At 40.3% G+C, this 27300-nt stretch overlaps 1 protein-coding gene across 5 annotated transcripts in view; it reads right to left on the bottom strand.

The window, feature by feature from the left end:
• The window catches only part of TENM1 (teneurin transmembrane protein 1), a 1253741-nt gene that overhangs the window by 684437 nt on the left and 542004 nt on the right, over positions 1–27300 (bottom strand). The window lies entirely within an intron of this gene.

Genomic DNA, 27300 nt, shown 5'->3' with positions numbered 1-27300 from the left:
CTTCATTCAGTGCCCCCGACTCCACCCTGACAAAAAGGGACTATAGCAGTGGTGAAATCCAAATTTTTTTTACTACTGGTTCTGTGGGTGTGGTTTGGTGGGCGTGGCAGGGGAAGGATACTGCAAAATCTCCATTCCCACCCCAGTCCAGGGGAAGTATATTGCAAAATCTCCATTCCCATACCACTCTGGGACCAGCCAGAGGTGGTATTTGCTGGTTCTCCGAACTGCTCAAAATTTCCACTACCGGTTCTCCAGAACCTGTCAGAACCTTCTGGATTTCACCCCTGGACTATAGGGTTATAAAGAGAAAAAAATAAACCCCTTTCAAAACAAAGCTGAAAAGTAGCTCTAAAACAGCTGTCAAGTTGGCCTGCTTTGCAGAAGCTCTTGTTTCTGGAGCAAAAACAGACCAGCCCATTTTAATCCATCTCTACAAGGTACTTCATGGCATCAGAGAAGGATATCCAGCTCTCCCCAAGGCCTACCACAGAGGGAGATCCCAACTCATATACAGAGGCCTACTTTGTCCTTCCATCTACTGCCTTTCCCCCTTTCACTTCAGCCCTGCAGATTTTTCAGTTCAGAGATGAGTTGTTTGATGGGACTCTCCTCTGCTTCTCATCCAATTCTCCCAGTTATATTCCCATTTGTCATTAGACAGCCAGTGTTGCGTGCCAAAATTCTCTTGTATGGGGAAAGATTATGGATATCGTGATATAAATAAAGTCGCAGAGCTTCGAGTTTAATGCTTTCGTATCATTTTCCAGGCTTTGTAGTGAGAATAATGACTGTGTGAGTCAAAACAAAAATTATCCTGAATCAGAAGTCTATTAAACATGAAATTTGCACCTCGTTGCCAGCACCAAACCTAAGGAAGATATTGCCTTCTGCATGATATCAAGTCTTTCAAAGCCTTATCCCCATCTTCTGTCCAACCATTAGAAAGATACATAGTTTGTCCCCCACCATATGTTTCACTGTGCCCAAATTGGCAATTCTCAGAGAGACAAGACCTTCTCCTCGCTTTCCAATATGATCTGTTGGTGGCCAAAGACTCTGCCCTGCCTGAATTGTCAATTCCATCTGCCAATGGCTTCTCTAATTCGCATCACCATCTGTCAGCCATTGACCTATAATTCCTTCTAGTTTTCATACTATTCTGCCTCAAATCACTGGTGTCTCAAAATTTTCCCTGTTCCCTAATTGTATTTCTGGAGAAAAAAGAAGAAGAGACCAATACTGATGTTTTACATTCAAAAATAAATTCACAAAAAAATCCTCTTTGGAGGATATAAATTAAATCCAGGTGTTCAAAGAGTCTCCTAAACCACTAATAGGACACAGGTAATCTGTTTTTAAAAACAGATTTATATAATTGACTCCCTTACATATTTTGTACTTATGCTATGATTTTGTTCTGTTTGTTTCTACAATGGAGGGTACATTTAGCGAGGCTAATTAAAATGTTAACTGGGAAGTTACAAGGCCCAAATCTTAATTCATGTTCTAGCCCGGCCTCAGCTATGGAAATTCTCCTTTCTCTCAAGCAGCTCACAGGACTGTGGAAAAAAATATGAGGCGGGAACGCTACATCAAACTGTCCTGGGCTTGTGAGAGAAAAATGGGATGTAAATTTCACATGCATGCACGCCTGTATGCATGCATGCATGAATGAATGATTTCCTTATGGGCTTTAGAGGCTGCTCCAATCTGTTACAACTCTGGGTTGCTTACAAAATATAGCAAAGAAAGCCAGCAATTCAAAGCTATTAATTATATCTCTCAAAAGAAAAGTCCAAGGGAAAAAAAGGCAAACAGCCATTTAAAAGAAGAAATGCTACCCAAGAGGTCCATCACATTCTCCAACCTAGGGCCTGGGGGGATAGTACCAGACTTTAAGGGCTTGTTTCAATAGAGCCAGGTTGAGAGCTGTATAAATCTTGAGAAAGCAGGGGTGCTATTCAGCAGGTTCTGACAGGTTCCGGAAAACCGGTAGCGGAAATTTTGAGTAGTTGGGAGAACCGGCAAATTCCACCTCTGGCTGGCCCCAGAGTGGGGTGGGAATGGAGATTTTGCAATATCCTTCCCCCAAGAGTGGAGTGGGAATGGAGATTTTACAGTATCCTTCCCCTGCCATTTCCACCAAGCCACATCCACCAAGCCACACCACGCCCACCAAGCCACGCCCACAGAACTGGTAGTAAAAAAAATTGAATTCCACCACTGTGAGACAGGGTGTTCTGGAGGGCACACACCATGACAGAGAAAAGTTACTTTCTGGGTCCTACCAGGTGACATTTTTAATTGATGAGACCCAGAGCATATTGACACTGTCAAAATGTGGGGGACAGGAAGATAATTAGTTCCTCATGTAATCCGGTCCTACACAATGAAAGTTGTATAGGTAATAAAGCTAATGCAATCCTTGGTTGCATAAACAGGGATAGAGTCAAGATCTCAAGAAGTATTAGTACTGCTTTATACAACCTTAATAAGACCACATCTGGAATACTGCATCCAGTTTTGGTCACCACATTATTAAAAAAATGTTGAAAAAAGAGCAAAGAAGAGCAACAAAGATGATTAGGGGCCTGGAGGCTAAAACATATGAAGAATGATTGCAGGGATTAGATATGGCTAGTCTAGAGAAACAAATGACTAGGGGTGACATCAGTGGTGGGTTGCTCCCGGTTCTGTCCAGTTCTTTAGAACCATAGTAAAAGTGGCGGGAGACGCCACCCACCCACCCGGACATAATAATTGATCTGTGTGCATGCTCCTGTTGCAAACCAGTAGTAAAGATAAGTAGAACCCACCCCTGTGTGACATGATAGCAGTGTTCCAATATTTGAGGGGCTGCTACAAAGAAGGGGGGGGTCAACCTATTTTCCAAAGCACTGAAGGCAAGGCAAGAATCATTGGAAACTAATCAAAGAGAGAAGCAACCTGGAATTAAGGAGAAACTTCTTAACAGGGAGAACAATCAAACAGTAGAACAGCTTGCCTTCAAAAGTTGTGAGCGCTTCATCACTGGAGGCTTTTAAGAAGACACTGAACAGTCACTTGTCTGAAATGGTATAGGTCTCCTGCTTGAGCTGGGGGGTGAACTAGATGACCTCCAAGGTCCCTTCCAGCTCTATTATTCTCTATTCTGTAATAACCAACACTTGGATGGTATTTGGAAGCCTCCTGCCAACTAGATGATCCAAGAATGCTTCTATGGGTTCTAAAACATGCTGAAGGAGAAATCTGAAATTTTCTGCCCAGCTCTAATGTATGTGCCTATTTCAGATAGTTGTGTCCATGTGTCCATGTGTCCATGTTGGATACTTCTGTGCACTGATGTGCATTGATGCTTGCTTACATTGACTGAATGGCATTTGCTATTTGAAGCAATCTCACCTGAAATAACAAGGTGCATCGATGTTGCTTTACCCTCCAATGGTCTCAACAGTGACAAATAATATTGAGGAAAAGCAGGACACAGCTGGAATTGTATCTAGATATGATGGAGATCTTCAAAGATTTTCTAGCTCAATGCATAGCAGCAACAGTTTGGAAAAAGCAATTCTATGGAGGAGAAAATGGCTAGCATGAATAGGTTCAAGCCTTCTTTCTGTGTTTGTACTCCCAGGCTCCTGAACTCCATGTATGAACAAAGTGTTGCTCGCTTCTAGAGAGCTGGAGAATTAATGGAGATTTCATATGTTCAGAGGGGTTTGGTAACATAAGCAAAAAATGAGAGATGGGAAAAGATGGAGAGAGGTAGAAAGATCCTCTCTTCATTTGCCCACAAGTGGTCTTTCAAGAAATGTTAGCTCTTTCAAAATTAAATCAACTGAAGGTAAAGTATCTGATTGAATTCTGAGACTATACTCATCTGAAGTACTGTGTGTCTCCTTTTTATAGTTGTGGCATGGACTGCTCCCCCTTTTTCCAATATCTTGATTCAGTAAGTTACCTTCCTGAAATGCCTTCCTTTGTAGTCTAAGAATCCAGCTCCAAAGAAAGATGCATGTTTTTAGAACTCTCAAAGATTCTCGTTTCTGCTCTATGGGGTACGTTATAGTGACGAAAGGAACTGGATTTTAGAAGGTGTCAAACTGTAGATCTCGCTTGGAATGTAATATTTGCCCTCTTCACTCTATGTTCTCTGGAAGGATATTTTTAAACTAGCAGGGTGGTAGTTTAGGTTGGAAAATGCTGCTGTTTCAGGAATGTGTAAACAACATTACAATTATGGCCTGGCCTAACTCCCATTTTTTAAATTTTTTAAATTTTTTAATTTGTGATTTTATAAATTGGGTGTTTTAATCTGTGTTTCGGTCGAAATATTTAATAATTTTAAGGGATTTTTTTAATATTTGTATTATCTGTATTTTATCTTGGCTGTTCACCACCCTGAGTCCTTCGGGAGTAGGGTGGTATAGAAATTTGATTAATAAATAATAATAAATAAATTCTGATTTGACTTTGTAGCTTTCATAGCTTGTTTTGGCCCAGTCACTTTCTCTGACACCTGCCCTCCCCAAAGGTTATTAGGATGATAAAATATGTAATGCACTTCTAAATGGGAAGAGATTGATTGATGTGCTCCTAAGGACCACATAAATATGATGACCTGTCCCTAATCTGGTCTTTTAAGTCTTCCAATGTTGCACTCATCACTATTGTAATTGAGTCTATCCACCTTATTGTTGGCCATTCCCTTCATTTCTTTCCACCTTTTCCAGCATTAGGGCCTTCTGCAGAGAGCTAGGTCTTCACATAATGTCTCCAAAGTAAGATAATTTGAGCCTCGTCATTGAGCTCTCGAGTAAGAATGCTGGGTTGATTTGTTTGATGAAGCGTTGGTTTGTTTTCTTGGCTGTTGTCAGGTGTCTTCTCCAACACCAAAGTTCAGAAGCATGAATACTCTTCCTATCCTGCTTCCTAAAAGTCCAGCTTTGACTTCCATAGAGTGTCACAAAGAACACCATGGCTTGCATGATTCTAATCTTGGTAGCTATAGAAATATCACAGCCTTTGAATCAGTGGTGAAATCCAAATTTTTTTACTACTGGTTCTGTGGGCGTGGCTTGGTGGACATGACAGGGGAAGGATACTGCAAAATCTCCATTCCCTTCCCACTCCAGGGAAGGATACTGCAAAATCCCCATTCCCTCCCCACTCCTGGGGCCAGCCAGAGGTGGTATTTGCCGGTTCTCTGAACTACTCAAAATTTCCGCTACCCGTTCTCCAGAACCTGCTGGATTTCACCCCTGCTTTGAATATATTTTCCAAGGCTTTCATGGCTGCTGTAAGCATTTTAATGTTAATTTCCCCGATGTAACTAATTATTTATTTTGACAACTATAATATCATTACCATTTTAATGATATTATGGTAGCCATTTAAATTGCACACCCTCTTGTTAGTAGATCTGGAATAACCTTCCTTGGAAATCTATGGCTGGTTTCCTTTACATCCAGAGTAAGAACTCCTAATTTATTGGATGAATTAATGCCGAAGCTAAAGACATTCTTGCTCTTGCTGATATCAGCCTGACCAGTCATCTTGATAAGATGAATCCAAGCAGAGGTAAACATTGTGATTCCTAGCAGATGGCAACCCATATAACTAATTATCTTAATAGATTCCCAAAACTGCACATTCCTATTAACATCTGCATTGTAAATAATAGCATGTGTGTTAACTATCCGATGCTATTGCTATTCTGCATTGTTCTGATGTTTTTCTTTCTTCTTATGATTTAAATCACTAAAATAAGTTTGTCCATCTTTTAAACACCCTTTTTTCCTATGAGAATTTTTTTTTTTGGCTCTTTCTATGAAACATTTACTCTTCTTTGTTGTAAAGATGAGTGTTGGAATGACTTTATTGTTGCCACTGATGAAGTATCCTCCAGATGTCATTAAAAATTAAATAAAGACCCAAGGGGACACAGAGAAATAGATTTTCCATTTTTCTCCCTTTTGCTCTTGAGAGTGATTTATGAAGTACAAACACATTCATAAACTGAGCTACTACACCCGGGAGAAAACAAACCAGAAATTATTCAATTGCTGGGGATTTGGATTATGAAGTGGCCTCTACCAAATTTGCATCAAGACCATTTTATCTATCTGAGAATGTTTCAAGCCTTCAGAATGCAACAATCCAAAATTAGTCAACCCATCAGCCCAACAAGAAAACTCTCCATGGTGACTTTGATTTTGTTAACATGTATTGAATTTCTGCAGTCAAAGCCTATGTGTATTGGTTTAGGAGGAAGTCCCACTGACTTCAATTGAATCTACAGTCCAGGAAGTGTTCTTAATGATAATCATATACATATTTCTGAATTCAAAGCAGTTGTTTTTCAGCAGATATAGTAAAGAATTACAGCTTTATCCATATTTTCCAAAATGTGAATCTTAATGAATGCTGTGCTAATCTTCCTGTCTGTAACACCTGTATTTACCATATTTTTCAGAGTATAAGACACTCTGGAGTATAAGAAGCACATTAGTTTTTGGGAGGAAAACAAGAAAAAAAATTTCTGCCTTTGCCTACCAGCATCGATCAGTATTCATCTGGCTAGCATCCTTGCAGCAAACAGCAAACAGCCTGGTCAGCACATTATCACAGCCTGATTCAGCACGAGCAGCTGATTGGTGGGTGGATTGGCCTCACGGAATACCTCCAATCAGCTGTTCCAGGCTGCAGGGATTGCCACAGACCATGGCCGCTTCTGTGCCTCACCTTTTTGGCCTCCATGCCTTGTGTTTTTGGCCTCTGTGCCTTGTGTTTTTGGCCTCTGAACGCTCCATTTTAGACCTGTTCCAGGCTTCAGGGATCACCTCCATGCGTCGCATTTTCAGACTCTGTGTGTCGTGTTTTCAGCCTCCATATGCCCTGTTTTTGGCCTCTGCATGTCGTGTTTTCAGGTGGTTCCAGGTGGCAAGGATTGCCGCTGCTCCCCGCCACCTGGAACCACCCAAAAGCACAACATGCGGAGGCCAAAACAGGGGTGTGCAGAGGTTGAAAACGCAATGTGTGAAGGCTGAAAATATGATGTGCGGAGGCAGTGATGGATGGCGATGTGCTGTGGCAATCCCTGCAGCCTGGAACAGGTCTAAAACAGCATGTGTAGGCCAAAAACGTGATGTGTGGAGGCCGAAAACTGCCAAAGGGTGGGGGTCGGTGGGTGGACAGGGTATAAGTGTATAAGACACACCCAAATTTTCATCCTCTTTTGGGGGGGGGAAGTGCATCTTATACTCTGAAAAGTACGCTACTTTTGATTGGATGTTGTCAACTCTAGGAAAATTGCTTTTTGATGCTAAGGTCAACTACATGCTCCATGTTGCTCTTTCTCTCTGAACAAAAGCCAAACATTTATTTTAATCTTAACAATATAATTTGGCACCTGGGTTTCCAACATTACTCCTGAGGCAATGCATTCATTGAGATAAGGAAATGGTTGCTCATACCATGTGATGATCCTCTGTCATTTAGCTGGGTCCATGGAGTACCATTCCCACCAAAATCCAGATAGTCTAACCCTGCCATTCTTTTGAAAGACTCTGAAACCTGGGTCCTTTTCTCCGGAGGTTTTTTTTTTTTTTTTAACCTGTTTTGGTTATTCTGGTTATTGCTTGAATCACTTCTGGTGATTTTATTTTTTGTCCCTTTGAGTCACTGTTGATTTCTGGTGACTACCTGGACAAGTTTATTTATTTTATTTATTTAATTTCATCATGCATGTATTAGATAATAGATATAAGTACAGTATAAACATGATTATGAATAAATGAAATTAATCCAAATAAAACGGAACATTGCGGCAGGCACGCTGGTGTGCTTATGCCCGCCCCTTACAGACCTCTTAGGAATGGGGTGAGGTCAATAGTAGACAGTCTAAGGTGAAAGTTTTGGGAGTTTGGGGAAGAAACCACAGAGTCAGGTAGCGCATTCCAGGCATTGACCACTCTGTTGCTGAGTTTGGAGCAGTTTATCTTAAATTTGTATCTATTGTTTGCTCGTGTATTGTTGTGGTTGAAGCTGAAGTAATCATTGACAGGTAGAACATTGTGGCAGATAATTTTATGTGCTACACTTAGGTCAGACCGAAGGCAGCAAAGTTCTAAGTTGTCTAAACTCAAAATTTCAAGCCTGGTGGCCTAAGATATTCTGTTGAGAGCAGAGGAGTAGAGGACTCTTCTTGTGAAATATCTCTGGACTCTCTCAATTGTATTAACGTCCAATATGCAGTATGGGTTCCAGACAGATGAGCTGTATTCAAGAATTGGTCTAGCAAAAGTTTTTGTATGCCCTAATTTGCAGTACAATATTACCAGAGAAGAAGCTATGCAAGATTAGGTTGACAACACCTAATGCCTTTTTGGCAATGCTGTTACAGTGAGCACTGGCACTTAGATAATTTGAGATGAGTACTCCAAGGTCCTTGACAGAGAGAGGGTTGTCTACGAAGTCGTATCTGCCCAGCTTGAATTTTGTGTTCTGATTTTTTTTTTGCCAATGTGTAAGACTGAGCATTTGTTGGTTGAGATGTGGAGTTACCAATTGTTTGACCATTCTGACACATAGTCAAGGTCTCTTTGTAGGGCAGCAGCATTGTCGGTGGTGTTGAATAGTTTTACATCATCAGCAAAAAGAACACAGTTGCTTATAATTTGATCGCAAAGGTCATTTATGTAAAGTATAAAGAGTGTGGGTCCTAAAACGCTGCCTTGGGGGACAGTTCCTACCCTTTTCTTGGTAACATTTCAGAAGTGGTTTGCCATTGTCCCCTTCCTAGGGCTGAGAGTGAGTGATTGGCTTAATGTCAGTCTAGATTAAACTAGAACTCACAGTCTCCAAGTTTCTAGCCTGAAGCTTACATCAAACTGGCTGTTTCTATTGAAATAGTTTTCAATTAATTTATTTTGTTGGTCGTTATTTGATGTCTCTAAATGTGTATGCTGACCTAAGTCGCATATTGATTGGACAGCCTTATAGGATGGATGGATGGATGGATGGATGGATAACATGAGTGAATGAGCTAATCTTGACTTTGAATCTGGAATAGATAATATATCACATTTATTTCTATTAAAGGTGGGATAAGATTCTTAAGTTTTGTAATTGGCTAGAAATCCAGATCAACCACCATGACCAGATATATTTTACGTTCTGGTTATAAAATTAGGAAAGCTATTCCAGGTCTTCCTGCTCAAGATAGTAGTTAACTACAGGGGGGAAAAGTCTAGGAGGCCTATATATAGATATTTAATTGTTCCCAGTGCCAACTGTTTTAGGTGAACATTTTGCATTTCAATACACCCTAAACTGCAATCCAAGTGAAATAACATTACTGATTTTTTTCCCCCCTATTCTTCCCTTCCAAATTATCTGTCCACAACTGCCATTTCTGAAACTTCTTTTATACCATTATGGAAATCAGAAGAAGTAACAAGCAACACAAGACATTCAAAATATGTTCTGTGGACCAAACCTCTCTCCCACAGTAAATGTCAGAAATGTAAGCGAATAATGAATCGCCATCCCAAAACTGTCTATTTCTTTTTAAATAAAAATAGAATAACCACTTTCAACAATATTAGAAACATTGCTGGGGAAATCTTAGGCATTTTCATACATGGGAAATAAATTGTTCTTGATTTTTTTCCTCCTTCACCTGTCCCTCAAAAATGTCTACATTTATTTCAGGTGAATGGAGCATTCTTGCATTCGTTTAAAGTTTGGAAGCAAGAGATGTGAGGGAAGGACTGTCCTGTCTTTCTCTGCGCAATCATCTCCACAGCACTCTGCAGCCTTCCTAGAGGGAAGATTTTATTTTTTTAAGTCTGGACTGGAAACTAGATCCAAGCAGGTTTTCAAAGGTAGAAAGGCCAGTAGCTTGACTGCAGATAAAACTAATGAAGCCATTATGAAAGAATTCCATGCAGGGGTGGGCTTCAAAAAATTTAGCAAGGGGTTCTCTGCCTGGTTGCTGGGTGTGTGTGGCCATGGTGGGTGTGGCCTAGTTGGCCTCCTGCACCATGGTGTGTGTGTGGGGGTGTTTTTGTCCTCCCCAGGCTCCGGAGGCTTTCCTCAAGCCTCTGGGAGGGCAAAAACAACCTCCCCAGGCTCCGGAGGCCCTCTGGAGGCCGAAAACAGGTCCATTTCCGGCCTCCCAAACATCCAGTAGGCCCGATTTTCACCTTCCCTGATCTTCCACATGTGCCCTGCACTTACCTTGCATTCAAAATGGGCCGTGTGGGGACTCCTAGGGGTTGGGTGGGTGGGGCCAGCCAGTAGTGGGATTTGGGGGTTCTCCGAACTGCGCAAAATCTTAGCTAGAGGTTCTCCCAAACCCCTGAGGACCCCCAGCAGCCCACCCCTGATTCTATGACTGCTCTGTTTTAAATTCAAACTTACTCATAGGGAAACTATTTTTTTAAATTTCTCTCTCTCACACTCATGGAATGTAATGAGCTTGATGCCACCATTACTGGATGGGAAGGACAGTATGTGGGAATCACCTTCAGTGTCAGGCTTAAGAGCCACAGCCAGGGAGACAGATCAGAGGCAGGTGGAATGGGCATGTAGCAAACACCTCAGAAGGACCCCTTCCTAATTTCTTGGCCTGTAAAGAGGATGAGGAGGGAGATATATTTGCAAACTTGCAAGTTTTTGTTAACGTAAGCTTACAATAGAGTAGAAATAGTCCATCTGGTCATGCTTCCTCTCTGTTCTACCTTGTAAAAGTAACACCCCTCCTTCCCATTGTTCCTGCTGGTACAGACTGATAGCTACCAAAATTCAAGACTTCATTAGGGGACCCAACTGTCTGGTCCTCAGAAGCAACAGCAGCTGAGAACGACTGACCTGGTCTTACCATCGAACGCAATAAAGCATCCATTTCCAACAGCCAGAGAGAACAAGCCCAGAGATGGATCTTTCTAGAACTGCTTTTATTGAGCATAAGGGGCACAGATCCTTATAAGAGATGTCCTGCCAGCCTTGGTCCTTCTCGCTTCACATTTGACCACTTTCTGAGCAGTGGTGCTATTCAGCTGATTCTACGCAGTTCAGGCGAATCGGTAGCAATGACTGTGGGAGGCTCCGCCCACCCACTCAGATGTCATCACATTCCGTTTTTGACACTCTGTACATGCGCAGAAGGTCCTGCGCATACGCGGAGGTGGCGCATGTGCTCCCATTTGTGAACCGGTAGTGAAGGTAAATGAATACCAACCCCTGGATCTGACACGGTGGTTGGAAACTTCTCTTCCTTTTCATTGCACCTCTTCTCTTTTGAATTATGAGCCTGCAGATGGATCCCGAGTCTTTGTTTGATTTATGCATAACACCTATTTAATGTAGTAGCTCTTTACATAAACAATAATATGCTCTAAAGCACTTCTTGCTGCTACTAAATCTTTCCTGCCTCTATTAGTTTGTTCTTCACAGCAGCACCCCCAACCCCACCAGGTGTGTTGGCTGATTTAACCCAAGGCCCTCTATTTAACAGTACATTTGGGGGGGTCTTTGAATTATTCCATTCATTAGCTTCTCTAAGGAACACATGATGTACGAGCAGAGGCCATCACCATTTTGACATTAGCTTCCCTGCTAAACTGCTAATGCACTAATATCCCCGTTGACAGGCATGTAAGCAACACCTACCGATCAGGCTAATGTAGAAAGTTAGTGATTATGTATACCAAGGTGATGGAAAGAACAACTGCTCTAATAGAGGGAGAAAGCTTGATTAACAGCAAGTGCCACAGAGAGAACTGATGGTTTTGTGGGTGAATGAATCACACAGGAGGAAGATAGCAATTGCCTACGTCTCTGCCCGTTGGCACAAGATGGAAGGCGAGGGGAAAAAAGAAAGAAAGAATACCACCTGGGCTGAGCTACGGTGTAAAGCTTTTAGAACAGCTTCAACTCTACTTAAAGGAATCAAATTAATTTAAGAAGGTGTGATAAACTCTTTGATTTAGCAAATCATTGTGGGAATTGGAGAAGCCTACACTTCTGTTGTTGCCTATTTTCCTTAAAGCAGTTCTTAATACTGGGTTTTCAGCACAAAATCCTAATGAAGATGACTATCATCCAGAGGTGAAATCCAGCAGGGTCTGACAGATTCTGGAGAACCGGTAGCGGAAATTTTGAGCAGTTTGGAGAACTGGCAAATACCACCTCTGGCTGACCCCAGAGTGGGGAGGGAATGGAGATTTTGCAATATCCTTCCCCCAGGAGTGGGGAGGGAATGGGGATTTTGCAGTATCTTTCCCCTGGAGTATGGTGGGAATGGAGATTTTGCAGTATCCTGTTCCAGCTCAAAGGAATTTCCCCCCCTTCCATCCCATCTCCTAGGGGATATTATCTCCAGGGAAAATAAGTAGGTGAAAAATCAAACGTCCCTTTCCAGACGCCTCCGCTTCTCCTTCTTATGTCAGCACTAGAGTAAATGCAGCTTGAAGTGCTGACAGAGACCTTCCATCAGTACCTTGACATTCTTCTGCAAATGGGATTTAACATAGGAATTTTCCTATTCATCCATTCCATGCCCTCTTCCCAAAAAAAGCCATCCTACAATTTCCTTTAATTTTGTACCCTATATCAACATTGCATTGTTGATCTTGGAGGATAAATTCTTCTCAATTTAGATATCACCCTCCAACTATTTATTTTGTCCTTCTCTGACCTTCTCTGACCTTAGTGTATTCTGGCTATAAGCTGGTACACTGCACGTATCTCCTCTTAATAGGATCCAGGCAACAGGAAGTTAGTTTGTAAAGTGGTCTCCAGGTTACTGATTTTAGTATAGAACAGCATCATCATGCATGAAGAATCTGCTTGGAGCAGTGAACTGTGTGAAGTTAAGCTTATGGGAAGTGTGAAAAAAAGAATGCTTGGTGAGAAAATGAGGTGGAATCGTCTGCAAATGAAGGAAAAAGGCAGGTAAGAGAATGACTGTTGCAGGAATGATGAAAGACATTATATTTTATTTATATAGAGAGAGAAAGGACGGGAAGAAAGATAGCTGCATAAAATATAGTCAAGGATAGCAAGGGATGCTTAAGATTAAAAGAAGAGAAATGCAAGGCTGTTTTGACAGGAAATAACATACACGTCTTTGAAGTGTATGTGAAGAGCTAAACAGGAGCTCGCAGCAAAGTGATCACAATTAAAGATAAAAGCGATGAAATGATTGGAGATAAAACAGAAGAGAGGGAATGCTTGGAAATTGTATGGAAATAATAGGGAAGCGGAACTGAAACCAGTACTGTAGTATTGAAGAGGCAAAAAGATCATGAAACAGAAGTAATGAAAGCTGTGCGAAATGTAAAATGAAGATGAAGAAGAGGAAGAATGAAGCTTATGGAGGAGCTGCATAGCTTTTTTTAATTTTAAGAATTATGAAAACTGCATCAGCCTCAGCCAATTTGAAAGTTATCATTTTTGTTCCCTTGTTCAGAGTAAGAAGCAGCAACAGTGAATTCAAAAATTTCAGGGATATATTAACTTATGTATTTAATCAGGGGTGGGCTTCAAAAATTTTAGCAAGGGGTTTTCTGCCCGATTGCTGGTTGGGCATGGCCATGGTGGATATGGCCTAGTCAGCCTCCTGCACCATGGGGAGGAGGGTTGTTTTCGCCCTCCCCAGGCTCCAGAGGCTTTCCCGAACTTCTGGTAGGCCCATTTTTTGCCCTCCCTGAGCCTCCGCGTGCACCCTGTATTTACCTGCATCCAAAACGGGCTGTGTGGGGACTCCTGGGAGGGGTGGGGTGGGGTGGGTGGGGCCAGCCAAGAGTGGGATTTGGGGGTTCTCCAAACTGCACAGAATCTTACCTAGAGATTCTCCTGAACCCTTGGAAACTCCCAGCAGCCCACCCCTGTATTTAATTTACGGCTGATAAGTGACAGTGAAGAAAATTTGGGAAGTTCAATGCTGGACAGGGATTATGAAGACAAAGTATTGGCTCTTCAGCAGGTCATTATGAAATATACAAACGTAAGGAATAAAGATTGCATTTTGTTAGTTTAGAAAAAGCATGTGATAAAGTGAACGCCATGCAGGAAGCCAAGGTGGATGTAGTGAAAACAATGAGAGTTTGCAAAAATAGAAAGATACAGAGATGAATAGTGAATGGGGTGGATGTATGTAAACTAGACTGAGGTACATTTCTTCTCTTTTCCATCTTTTATATCTCTAATTTAATCCAATCTCTTTGTTTCTCAACTTTTTTGTGCTCTGCATATTAATTATCCTACAAAGGAATAAGCATGATGACTCATAGTTGGCCATGCTTCCAAGCTTGCTGATGGCATATTCTTGCACAAAAATGCATGCTATTCATAAAGCTAACATTATACAAAGCAGTATCAACTTGTCATACAAGTTGATGATGGATTATTTATTTATTTAGTTATGGTGCCTTCCAGTCAGTGTTGATGTCAAGCCTGGAGCTGGCCTGAGCAAGGCCATTTTCTAGCTTCAGTGTTGCCACTCTGGAGCTGAGGTTTAGGGAGGGGGGACTAGAGATAGAGGGGGTTGTAGCTAAAACAAAATACTTTCTCTTGGGAACCAAGGACATTCCCACAGGTGGTGGAGAGAGGTGGAGTGATGTTACCAGGCTGTTCTGACCTAGGCTTCCTTAGAAATTAAACAGCATAAATGTAGTCCCAGCAAACCTCTTTAATTCATACGGGTGTAAATTACTTTCATTTAAGGCTTGATAAACAGTCTTTCAGAGGAAGGTTATCAACACCCACCTATCTCACGTGGAACGTTGCCAAAGAGCTAATCTCCAGACGCAGGGCAAGTCCAAACTTGGCACAGAGTCACAAACAGAATTTTCAAATCTTGAATCGGCCAGATGAACTAATTGCTTCCTGCAAAAGCTCACATCCCGTTCACTTCTCTTTTATGTCTTATGGGAGGGGCAAATCATCTCCAAGCCTTACTCCCAAATTGACCCTGTTTCCTTAATTGTTCCTGTCTCCTGGCAGCTCTGTGCATGCTCACACTGGGAACAGGCTCATGCTGTTCTTCTGCCTCGCTGATGTCAGATTCCAGAGGCAGCAAAGAACTGCCAGATGGCCTTGTCCCCCTCTCTGCCTCTGACTCAGAGCCACCGTCCGAGCCTTTCCCAGACTCCAGGACTGGCTCACATTCCTCCCCAACCTTCTCACTGTCCAAATCTGCTGCCAGCTCTGCTGGCTTCTGGTGGACCACAACACAGGCAACCAAATGACATGATGATTGGACCATGTGACTGAATGACTGGGGAAGGGGAAAAACTTTTACTTTTAACTTGGTGAAAACTGCGGGAATGTTCAGAGTCAGTTTTCACCAGCTTATGTCAATATGGTATTTCCAATAAATCAGTTCTTTGAGGAATCTACTTGCCTTGGAGTCCTATTTATCATGGGAGTATTACTTCGAACCCTGACAGTTGACTTTGGGCAACTGCCTTGACAGGTACCTACAGTTTTCTTGGTAAGGTTTTTCAGAAGTTGTTTGCCACTACCTTCTTCTTCCTAGATCTGAGAGAATGTGACCGGTCCACCATCAGCCAACTGGCTTTGTGCCTAAGGTGAGGCTAGAACTCATGGTATCCCAGTTTCTAGCATGGTGCCTTAACCACTGCACCAAATGTTGATGATAGTGTATCTATATACTGAGTATTTTAAAGTAGCATTAAATCATCATCATCATCATCATCATCATCATCATCATCATCATCATCATCATCACTACCACCTCCTCCATCATCTCAAGCAGTTTTCCAAAACCTTAAGGAGCATGCTAAAATTTGATAAAGATGCCAAAGTTGAGACATTTTTTCATACTATAGAATATTATCATGTGCACAGTATTTCCATTTTCCATTTTTTTCAAGCTTGAAATGTCTGTTGAGAACCTGAAACTTAGGATGGGGAGTAGAAAACTCAGAGCTGGCCCAAAATACTTCATTCTCTGAGGTTGAGCAAGGAAAAATGCCACCCAGCCACCCAAGTCAAGATACATTCTTTTGGCACCTAGGGCAAAAAAAAAATACTCCACCATACCAAAACGTTTAACAGTAAAAATTCAGCAATTAAAAAAATAAATTGTTGCACTCCATGGCTCTAAAGTTCTGTTACCTGAAGAGCTTATTTCTCTTTGCCTCATTGTAGGTCTAGCCTTGGGAGGTTGAATATTCACATTTTCACTTAGTCACGAAGTTCACCTTGAACTAGTTATCATCCTTCTGTTTATCTTAGTTGCAGAGAAATTGGGATAAACAAAGGGACGTGGGGAACTTTGCACAAGGTGCCTAAATCTCTTGAGGTGGGGGGAAATGAGCTAAATACGGAAGGTGATGCTTTGGGGAGATTCACATGATGTTTATTATAAGAAAAGATGCAAGCTTATATGGGCTCAGACAATTTACAAAGGAGTCATATTTAATGAAAAGTGACAAGGTTAATGATGTTTGCTCTCATTTCTGAGGATATCTAATTAACATCATTACATTTTACAAGGCTAACGTATTGATGGTATAGTAAAAAAAAAATTAGCAAAATGCTAAATTGCATATCAAAGCAGCTGGAAACATCTGGCTATAAGATCTTAAGGCAAAATTTCTATTTAGTTCCAAAATAAAAACGAAAGAGGAAGAAAACGAAAAGCAGGGTGGATGGGAAAAGGGAGCGAGGAAAATGTCTCTACGGGCTTTTGAACCAGGGGACAGCTCAGTAAAAATATGGAGAGTTCTCTTGAGATGCTTTAATTATAGCACATGCCTTTTCCTTGCTTATCCTGCTGCACTTTGGATACAAATCTAAATAAATATCCAGTAATTAAATTAAGACCTTAAACAAGCTATTTGCTGGGCTTCCAGTTTAACTATACAGTTTTGTATTTGCTGAGAATCTGGTACTCTTCATTTAGCCTATAAATAAGAAGTTACTGGTCTGTAATGTTCCTTATTCTAGCCAGACTATTGATCATAAGCAATGACCAAAAACAACTCTAGATTTTCAGTGTTATTTGGAAATGCTGGAAACTATATCCCTCACTGTCTATGGGCAAAGCAAATACCGTATCATTAATCTATGTTGCCTTTAGTACGTAGAAATTTCTTATAGTTTTGGACTGTTTATTTCCTCCTGACAATACCTTGGACCAAATATTTGCTCAATTACCTAAAAAGAAAATCTATTGAACCCTATAATATCTATCTGTGAGTAGAAATGTGTACAATAGTATGTATTTATTTGTCAAGTTTTATGGCTGACCATCTCTAATGAAATTGTGGGTGTCTAGCAGAATAAAAATACAATCAATCCACCAAAATCCAAAACAAGAAAGCAAAAGACAACAACAACACCTTCCACATGAAAATCTCACATTATACACTCCATAATTACTGTAGCGCCTTAGCTATTATGGCTGGAAATGACAAGTCTTCATGGCCTTCTGAAAGGCCAGGAAATTTGGGGCAATAGCAATAGCACTTAGGATTTATATACCACTTCACAGTGCTTTAAGCCCTCTCTAAGCAATTTACAGAGTCAGCCTATTGCCCGCAACAATCTGGGTCCTCATTTTACCCACCTCGGAAGGATGGAAGGCTGAGTCAACCTTAAGCCAGTGAGATTTGAACTGCCCAATTGCAGCTAGCAGTCAGCTGAAGTAGCCTGCAGTGCTGCACTCTAACCACTGTGCCACCTCAGCTCTATCCTCACTTCGGGGGAAAGGCTCTTCCATAATGCAGACAACATAACAAATCACAGTTCCTAGGGTGCACTAGGGAACATTGCTTCTCTCAGAGGATACGGAGTGCACCCACTCTATCAGATCTGGTGGGATGGACAGAGAGCAAAGTGACAGTGATGGATGCACCAGGAGAAGGAAGATGGAGAGAATCCCAGCAGGAGCTTCATGGTTTCCACAGGGGAGGCAGACCATTCCAGAGATAAGCCTAAATTAAGAGACTGCACAATCTTGAGCTGGATGGCAGAGGGAAGAAGAGGTTCAGGGAGGCCACACCCTAGAATCTCCCAGGGTATATCTATTAGGTTAGGTTATAGCTATGGTTTGGCAAGATTCTGTCTATTAGGTATAAGCAAATAAAGAACTGGGCTCAATTGGATTTCGATGGGTTATCTTTGGACTTGGGTCCAAAATGACAGGTGTGAAGGGCAAATATATGTGTCTCAGGATAATGTTGCAATCTGGGTCGGTCACAGGGATCAGAGGTTTTGTCTGGAGTCATGCTGGAGCCCATTTTCAGGAACTTCTTTCTAGCAGACTGACAGCTTTCCTGCAACCAACATGATCCCATGCCATGTACAGCTTTGAAGGTTTTGAATTGTAGCTGGAAGCCTTACAAAGAGTCATCTTGCATGAGTGTAGTGTGGTGCACCCGATATTGTAAGTGCATTTGGGACCCGATGTTGATCCAGTTGATGCTGGATCATATCTTATAGGGCAGAAGTATCTCTGGGCATACTGTTTCACCCACTTTATAATATCCGGAGTGAAAATGGCCACATGGCAATGCAGGCTGTTGAGAATCTGCAGCATTATTTACGGAAATACACTTCAAAGCAAATTCAGAGAAAAATAACTAAACTCACAAAATAAACACAGCAGGTAACCTGGGTAGATCTGCTGCAGGCTTCATGTCGAAGGATGGTTGCTTAGTGATTTTGATTAGATTGCTCGGCAAATCCAGCCTCATAAAATAAGGGTAAAATCAGGCTCTTTGAGAGGACACACCTGGAGCTTTTTCACTGAAAAGTACACTTCAGTACTTAAAATTATCAGATACACGGCTCCCCTTTTCATTCCAACCAATCGTATGCATTAATTAAAAATATTAAAATTAAACATCAAGAGGATTTTGCCCTGTAATTTGAGTTTCTACTTATTAACTGAGCCATATACTTCAACAGACAAAAACAATGGGTAAAACACTCCCAAAACATCATAGGCTACAATGAGAAAATTGTGGGTCAGATTCACTATTTGTTTCAAATGGCATCTAATGGAAAATGCACATTGTGTAACGATAGAATAAATATTGCCAAGATATAAGCATTGTGCTTATTCTCAGTGGACCAGAGATTTCTGCTTTCAAATAGTTACTGGAGTGAGTGAGTAATTATTTATATTAGAATTGTGATATAATTGTTCTGTAATATTCATGGTAGGGGTGATCAACGTACTGAATATTAATTGTACATAAAAAAAATAACATCAACAAGAAAACTCTTAAAATATTAACACCTTTAGAGTCACTAAAACAACACCAACATTAAACATGGTTTAATGATCCAACTCAGGGATAAATACTGTTTGAAGTGATGCAGGACAAATACCAGCTGTATTTATTAGATATAGTGATGAATTTTGCCTGTGGAAACCCAGGTTCATATCTGTCCTTGATCAAGAATCAAAACATTAACATTAGCCTATGTCAATAAAATATAAAGCAAAAGGTAAAGGTTTCTCCTGTCCAGTCATGTCTGACTCTAGAGGATGGTGTTTCTTAGCTGAAGGAGCCAGCATTGTGCAAAGATGCATCATGCTCACGTGGCCAGCATGATTATACATCAAGGCGCACAGAACGCTGTTACCTTCCCACCAGAGTATTTAACTCCTTGCATTTGCATGTTTTTGAACTGCTAGGTGGGTAGGAGGTGGACCAAGGAACGGGAGCTCATCCCATAGTGTTGTGGTCGGGTCTCGAACTTGGGCTGCCAACTTTCTAGCTAACAAGCTCAGCTCTTTAGTTAGTTAGTTAGTTAGTTAGTTAGTTAGTTAGTTAGTTAGTTAGTTAGTTAGTTTATTATATTTGTATACCGCCTTTCTCCCGAGGGACTCAGGGCGGTGAACAGCCATGATAAAAACAATGTACAACAAAAATTAAAAGCTTATTAAAATAATTCAATCATTCGGCCAAATTTAAAACATCTAACTAAGATCATTTTAAAACCCCTATCAAAACCCAATTTAAAAAACCTTTATCCTGTCAGTCCAGCTTGCTGGAATAATAGGGTCTTCTTTAACCTCTCAGCCACCACGGCTGCCAAACATTTTAAAGAAGTATTGGTTGCACCAGTTACAGTGGCTTGGTTTAGCTAAGCCATGATGGTTGGTTGTTGAGTCAAGCCATATCAAGCAGCAACTGGGGTAAAAAAAGAGTTCCATTAAGTTGATGTTGTCCAATCATCATCTTGCATACAAGTATAAAAATGAACAAGCAAAATACTCCATCTTGACTTCCCTTGATAAGTAAACCAATCCAACATATATCTAGCTTTGCAAAAACTGAAACGAAGTGACAGTTTATTTCAGCCTGCCAGGCCAAACATGATCCCAGCATCCTGCTTCATAAAACATGGCAAAAAAAGAAAGCCATTATGAAGTTGAATTCTTGCATTATGAATTCTTTTCAGTCTCTTGTGTGGAATCAAACACACACATAAACACAATATTGATCCCCCCGCCTTCCCGGTTACCTCTCAAGAGCTGAATAGATTCCTGGCTGTCTCTTTTCTTGCTTCACCAGCCAAATATTAATAGGCTCTCTAACAGCCAGAAATGTATTTGACCAAAAGTGCTTTCAGCAAGCAGTGAATAGATCCTTTCAGGACTTGAAACAGCAATATGATCAAGATAGGTAGTCTGCTGCATTTTGGAGATCTGGCTCCAAAGAGTTACTAGCAGCAATAAGAAATATGTCCTAGCTGGTAGATGGTTTTAACCTTTACACCTTCAGCTGCTTATTCAAAACTGCAGATATAACTTCAATTTCAATGTACTTCCTATGAGGAGGAAGAGGGAGATTACTGTTTGATTAAAAAAAACACTATTTCTTTTTAACAGAACAGACTTTGCCCCTTCCCTTTTGATTTCTGTTGTTGAACAAATTGCAGTTTAGCATTATATTATAAGTAGAATTTATTCCAGGAGCAGACAATGTATACAGGCCTTGGAGGAACATTTAGAATTTTGCGAGTAAATTGGGTTTTTTTGTACAAATAACTGTCTTGGTGAGAGATTGTGCCAGGACAGAATAGCAGCAGGACAATGTCGCTGATCTCAATCAGCCTGAACAGACTGGGCAAATCACAGATTCAACATTTTGCTTCAGTCCAATTGTCTCTTTAAATCAAATTGCAAAATCTATTTACTATACTCAATAATACAGGGCACCTTTGAATTGATTTGAACATTCACTAGACTGCACATATGCGTGCACAGTTTGATAGAACTGAACTGAGGCTTCAAACTGGATTGGTTTGATCTGACCATTTGAATCAATAATTCAAATCAAGTTGCCTCTTTGAACTGTGCAAACTTAATTATTGCTTGGTTAAACCATTGATCTTCAAGTGACATAGATACAATGAGAAAGGGAAGGGAAGGGAAGGGAAGGGAAGGGAAGGGAAGGGAAGGGAAGGGAAGGGAAGGAAAGGAAAGGAAAGGAAAGGAAAGGAAAGGAAAGGAAAGGAAAGGAAAGGAAAGGAAAGGAAAGGAAAGAAGAATTCAGATAAAGAATTTGCCAGCAACAAACAAAAGGAAAATATTATCAAAATTATTAAGGATTTTCAATGTAATTGCAATACATTGCAATTCTACCACTAATTTTAACACAGTAGTTAATTTTTCCAAAATATGACAAAATAATATATCAACAGTAAAGACAAGTGACCACACTTTTTTTAATGTTCAAAATAAAGAACCACTTCATATAATTAAATGCTTTTTCCTTCAAAGTTTGTTCTTTAGAATATTAGATACTATTTTCATTCTATCTGCTTCCAGTAAGCAGAGCCCTTCAAAATTCCAATTAAACGTAAAAATAAAGACAGCAGATATTGTTTGAAAGAACATCTTGATCTTTCTGACATTTAAGAACTTTTAAAACATATTCCACATAATTACATTTCAAATATTTCCCCCCTTTTAAGGGATCCATCTCAGCAATTTTAATTGGTTAAGATATTTTTGTATCTTAGTTATTTAAAAGGAGAAAAAACGTAACCCTACCTTTCCCGTAAATGTGTGAACTACTATACTATCTCTCTTTAAAAATTATGTTGTTTATTAATTACTAATTATTAATTTAAGGCAATATTATTTTGGGGACTCTTAGTTGCTCAGAGATTTTTTCCCCCTCTTTATTGTGGGTAAATGTGGTGCTTAATGGTTTGAATTCCAAGACATTTTAAAATATGTGTAACAACGGTGTATACGTACTCTGTGGATTGATTGATTGACTCTATCTGTAAAACCATGTTTAGTCACCACCTGAATCCTAAAGAGATATTTCTCTACATAAACTCTGCAAATGCAAACAGCAGTAGTAAAATAACACACACAAAGGGGAAAGGGACAATATAATAACAACACTGGAAGTGACACACATGACTGATGCAGTCATTCATGATGCCTTGTTATTAATCCAAGGTTTTATTCAGGGTCCTTTCCTTTATTCTGTACAATGTTCTGTTGAGCAAACTAAAGGAAACATTTGGCTTTTTACCTAAAGTTACAGGGTGCTGATCGAATGTGATAAGGAAGCTGAAGGCTTTGTGTGAAACAGAGTTCTAAGAACAGAGGGAATTATAGTGCAAGATCCAAAACTTCAGAGATGTTATGCATGGGCAAATCATTTACTACAAAAAGCAGGGGTCTACAACCTTAAACACTTAAAGAGCCATTTGGACCCGTTTCCCACAGAAAAGAAAACACTGGGAGCCACAAAACCCTTCCCATGCCTGACTATTTCTTGAGCGGCCACAAAACTAGCATATGAAGTTAAATTAAACATTCTGTTTTCTTCTGAAACTTTTCTTTTCTTGGATTTAGCCATGGTTGGCCTTTCGGAGGTTGAAAAGCTCAATAAATCATGTGTCGGTGGATGTCGCACATTGGCGGTTGTGACACATATTTTGAGTTGCAGGGGGCCACAGCAGAGGGGTGAAAGAGCCACATGCAGTTCCAGAGCCGCAGGTTGCTGACTCCTGGCATAAAGGCTGAAGTTCAGAAGTGAACAATTACCAAAAAGTAACAAGGGATTTATCCAGGGGTGAAATCCAGCAGGTTCTGACAGGTTCTGGAGAACCAGTAGCGGAAATTTTGAGCAGTTCGGAGAACTGGCAAATACCACCTCTGGCTGGCCCCAGAGTGGGCTGGGAATGGAGATTTTGCAATATCCTTCCCCTGCCATGCCCACTAAGCCAAGCCACGCCCACCAAGCCACGCCCACAGAACCGGTAGTAAAAAAATTGGATTTCACCACTGGATTTATCCCAAGATGAGCAGCATTCTCTTATGAAGTAAGAGGCAACAATAAAACATTTATTTATTTTATTTCTATCAAATTTAGGCACTACCATCTCATCCTCAGAATGACTGAGCAGTTTAGAGCTAAAAGCATTGTTTTTTTTTTTTTAAAAAGAAAAACTCTATGAGCCCCACTGAGTTGGCAGAACCAAATCTTCACATTTTTCCAAAAAGCCAGGAGGTAACAGGTAATCCTCAGGTAATCTGGTTCCATGCCACATAGGATTTTACAGGTAATAGCCAACACCTTGATTTGGACCTGGAAGCAGCTCATACCGCAAAGGTGTTACAACATACACTTTTATCAAAACATCCATCAGACATAAATCATTGATTTTTTTTTTGTCTTTTAATGAACCTGTAATCCTTTGCATAGGGGTGGAATCGGGGCAACTGAATGGAGCTGCGTGTTTACTGGCTAGATGCCCTTCCTGTCACCAATGCAGAGTTTGCAGCTGATATTTACTCATTGTGCCCAGAGAGAGAAATATCTGCCGCTACCTAAGATCAAACTTATAAATCATGGAATGCCAATCAAGAATGAGGAAGAATAAGAAATAAGAAAACTCATTCATCTGAAACACCCCTGGGAATTACACAGATATTAGAGATGGTCTCCCTCATCTTAGGAAATACTCTGCTCCTAGAGGTATGCTTGCCATTTTGCCCTACCTGCCATTTTGTTCAGTGGCCTCTGGACATGAATGAATATTGCGAGTGACCAGTTCACTTCATGTATTATATTCCATGCAGCATTTATTGTGTGTTTGTAATGATTTCTCTGTTGCATTAATGAATAGTTCCAGAGATGTTTTAATTTGATTGTTCATAAAAGGCAATACTACCCCAATTTATTTCCACTTGTGCTGACTTGAACACGGATGATTGCAGATGTCTTTAATTGTGATTAAAATGAAAAGAAAATGTCCAAATTGCTCTCCACTTTCAGGTATCTAATATCTGTTTATGATTAAATGTGGTGGATGGACAATTCATGCAAGACTTGAATATAGGTCAAAAGATTATATTACTCTAATGTAGTTCATACATATCTATCCTGAGATCCAAGCCCACCTCTGTAGTCCTTTTGGTGATCAGAATAGCTCAGTTTTCCCTACAGCCATCCACAGTCTGATCATTGAGCAATATATCCAAAGGCAATAACTTTGTATCATGCAGAATGAATTAAATGAGAAGATACCCACCCTGGGACTGACCACATCTGGTAATTCAGATAGCTTAGATAGGCACACCAACCTAACTAAGTAATTAGCAGATGATTTGAGTAAACTTGTTGACACCTCCTTCCCATTAGATGTGTTGGACATCAGATTGGAAAAGGCTGGGATAGAAATAGAATCTATGTAAATATGAATGTTATGGATGATATTGATACTGATATGGAAATGCTGTAATGAGTGAAAATTTGTGTTTTGTTTTTTAAATGTTGAAAAAGTTTAATAAAAAATCTTTTTTTTTAAAAAAAAAAAAAGGAAAAGGCTGGGATGAAAATATCTTAGAAAGAAACTTATTTTTCCAAAAGCCTGCTCAGGCTTATCGAGGTCTGTATCTGTCTATATTATATCTATATCTAGTTTGGAATTCCAGGTAGAAAAATAAATTTTATTTGATGTCTTTACACTGATAAATGCTACAGCATAGCTTTCTGAGCTATTAAGCATTGACAGCTCTTTTCAAGATGCCAGAGAATTAGCAGAAACATATTAGGCATTGTTAATAACAGTTATGCAATTTCTGTGCCAGACAGCATGGCTTATGAATGATTCAGGTCTATGAAAGATACACCAAGTGATTCATCTTCTCTTATCAACAAGATTAATTCCTACCTTTATAAAAGCCAACTTCCATTTATCTAACTAAGGAAACCATAATACACTAATTTTTTCCATAGTCTCCAACTGTCTTGTCCAAATTTTCTTAAGGAGGAAAAGCATACAGGAATTTTTGTTTTTTTTAAATGTCTTCCTTATCGCATGACACCATGGATTCAATATATGTCAAAAGTATGGAGAAAATTAAACTCAGTCCTCCTTTACTGTCGTAGAAATTTACTCAGCCCAAAGGAGATGTATTAATCAACAGTTATTTGTTCCGTTGTATTCCGATCACCCATGCAGTAGGATAAAACAAAAACAAAAATTGTCATTAAGATGACAGAGACAGAGATGCTTTCACCTAATAAAGCAGTCTTCACTTTCATTTAAAACAGGTAATTATATGCTCAGCTCTGTTTCTCTTGAGAAGACACTTTAAAAAACTGAGTAGCACATCTGAACCACAGGTGGGTTCTACTTACCTTTACTACTGGTTTGTAATGGGGCTGCGCGTGCGCACTCGCTTTGCAGCACACACTCTTCTGCACATGTGCAGAAGCGTTCTGATGACGTTGGGGTCAGTGGGCGGAGCCTCCCGCCAGTTTTACTACCGGTTCTATAGAACCGGTGCGAACCGGGGGCAATCCACCACTGATCTGAACCAATCAGGGGTGGGTTCTACTTACCTTTACTACTGGTTCGCAATGGGACCATGCGCACAGAAGCTTCTGTGCATGCGCAGATCATCCATTATGACATCCGGGCAGGTGGGCGGAGCCTCCCGCCATTTTTACTACTGGTTCACAAGCAACCCACCACTGGAACCAATGCTTTCTCCAGAAACCATTGCTGATGATGGTATTAATGAAAGTAGTAATACATATTTAGATTGATATACCTTCTGGTTTCATGCCATCAAATTTGTAAAGGGTGACAGAAGTAAATGTTCACTAAAGCTACTGAATGACTGATGTAACATCTGTTTTAGTCCTACCCCGCAGTCTGGATTCCAATTATCCAAATATATTTTTTGCTTGCAAAAGAAGCTTCAGGCTTTTTTTTTTTTTTACATCTGTCTCAAGATGTTTGACAATTACTTTGAATTTCATACTTCAACCACCTAACTGCTAATGCTTCCTCCACTGAAAAAAATCTCATGGGTGGAGTTTCTCCCAAGCAATTGTCTTGGGATTTAATGACCCAATTTACAAGTAGAGACCATGCAAGTGATACAAGTATATGTCACTTTGTGCTGGGGAGAGACCACAAGGTTTGGCCTGCTGAAGGTCAGTACAAACAACTTTTATAACAGGAGTGTCCAACCTGGGCAACTTTAAGACATGCTGGCTGGAGAATTCTGGGAGCTGAAGTCCACAGGTTTTAAAGATGCCAAGGACAGACACCCCTGCTTTATAGAGTCATGTCAAAGGCAAATCACAACATGGGTTAGATTTTCTGCTTGTAGTACGATACAAGTCCAGATTTAAGATAACTCATGAGCCAGTATCTACAAATGCCCAAGCAACCTATTATGTGGAAGACTCTTGAGAGTCCCTTGGACTGCAAGGAGATCAATTCAGTCAATCCTAAAGGAAATCAACCCTGATTGTTCTTTGGAAGGATAGATACTTGAAGCTAAAACTCAAACACTTTGGCCACTTAATGAGAAGAGAGGACTCACTGGAAAAGATCCTGATGTTGGGAAAGATGGAAGGCCAAAGAAGGGGACAGAAGAGAATGAGATAGTTAGGGTCATCGACACAACAAACATGAATTTGTGCAAACTCCAAGAGAATAGGGAGGCCTGGCAAATCTGGAGATTTGAGTTCAGGGTGATCGTTTTACTCATTTAGCTATAGACAATCGAACAATTATTGTATAATAAAGGCCAGCAAATGGATATACATACATGACAATAAACTTTTAACAAACAATCGGAATAAGAATCCTCCACCCAAACCTTGAAAGTTTTATTCTATGAATTTTATTCTGCCTTGAGATAGATCCACCACAATAGTTTAGAGACAGAATTCTGTAAATTTTCACAGAACTACAGCTACGGCCACGAGCAAGCAGAAGTGGGCCGGCAGCCACATGGGCTCCTGCTGCACA

Source organism: Pantherophis guttatus, chromosome 12, assembly GCF_059756535.1.
Source record: "Pantherophis guttatus breed Tessera chromosome 12, ASM5975653v1, whole genome shotgun sequence".
Lineage (NCBI taxonomy): Eukaryota > Metazoa > Chordata > Lepidosauria > Squamata > Colubridae > Pantherophis > Pantherophis guttatus.
This window is presented reverse-complemented; position numbering and strand designations above follow the sequence as displayed.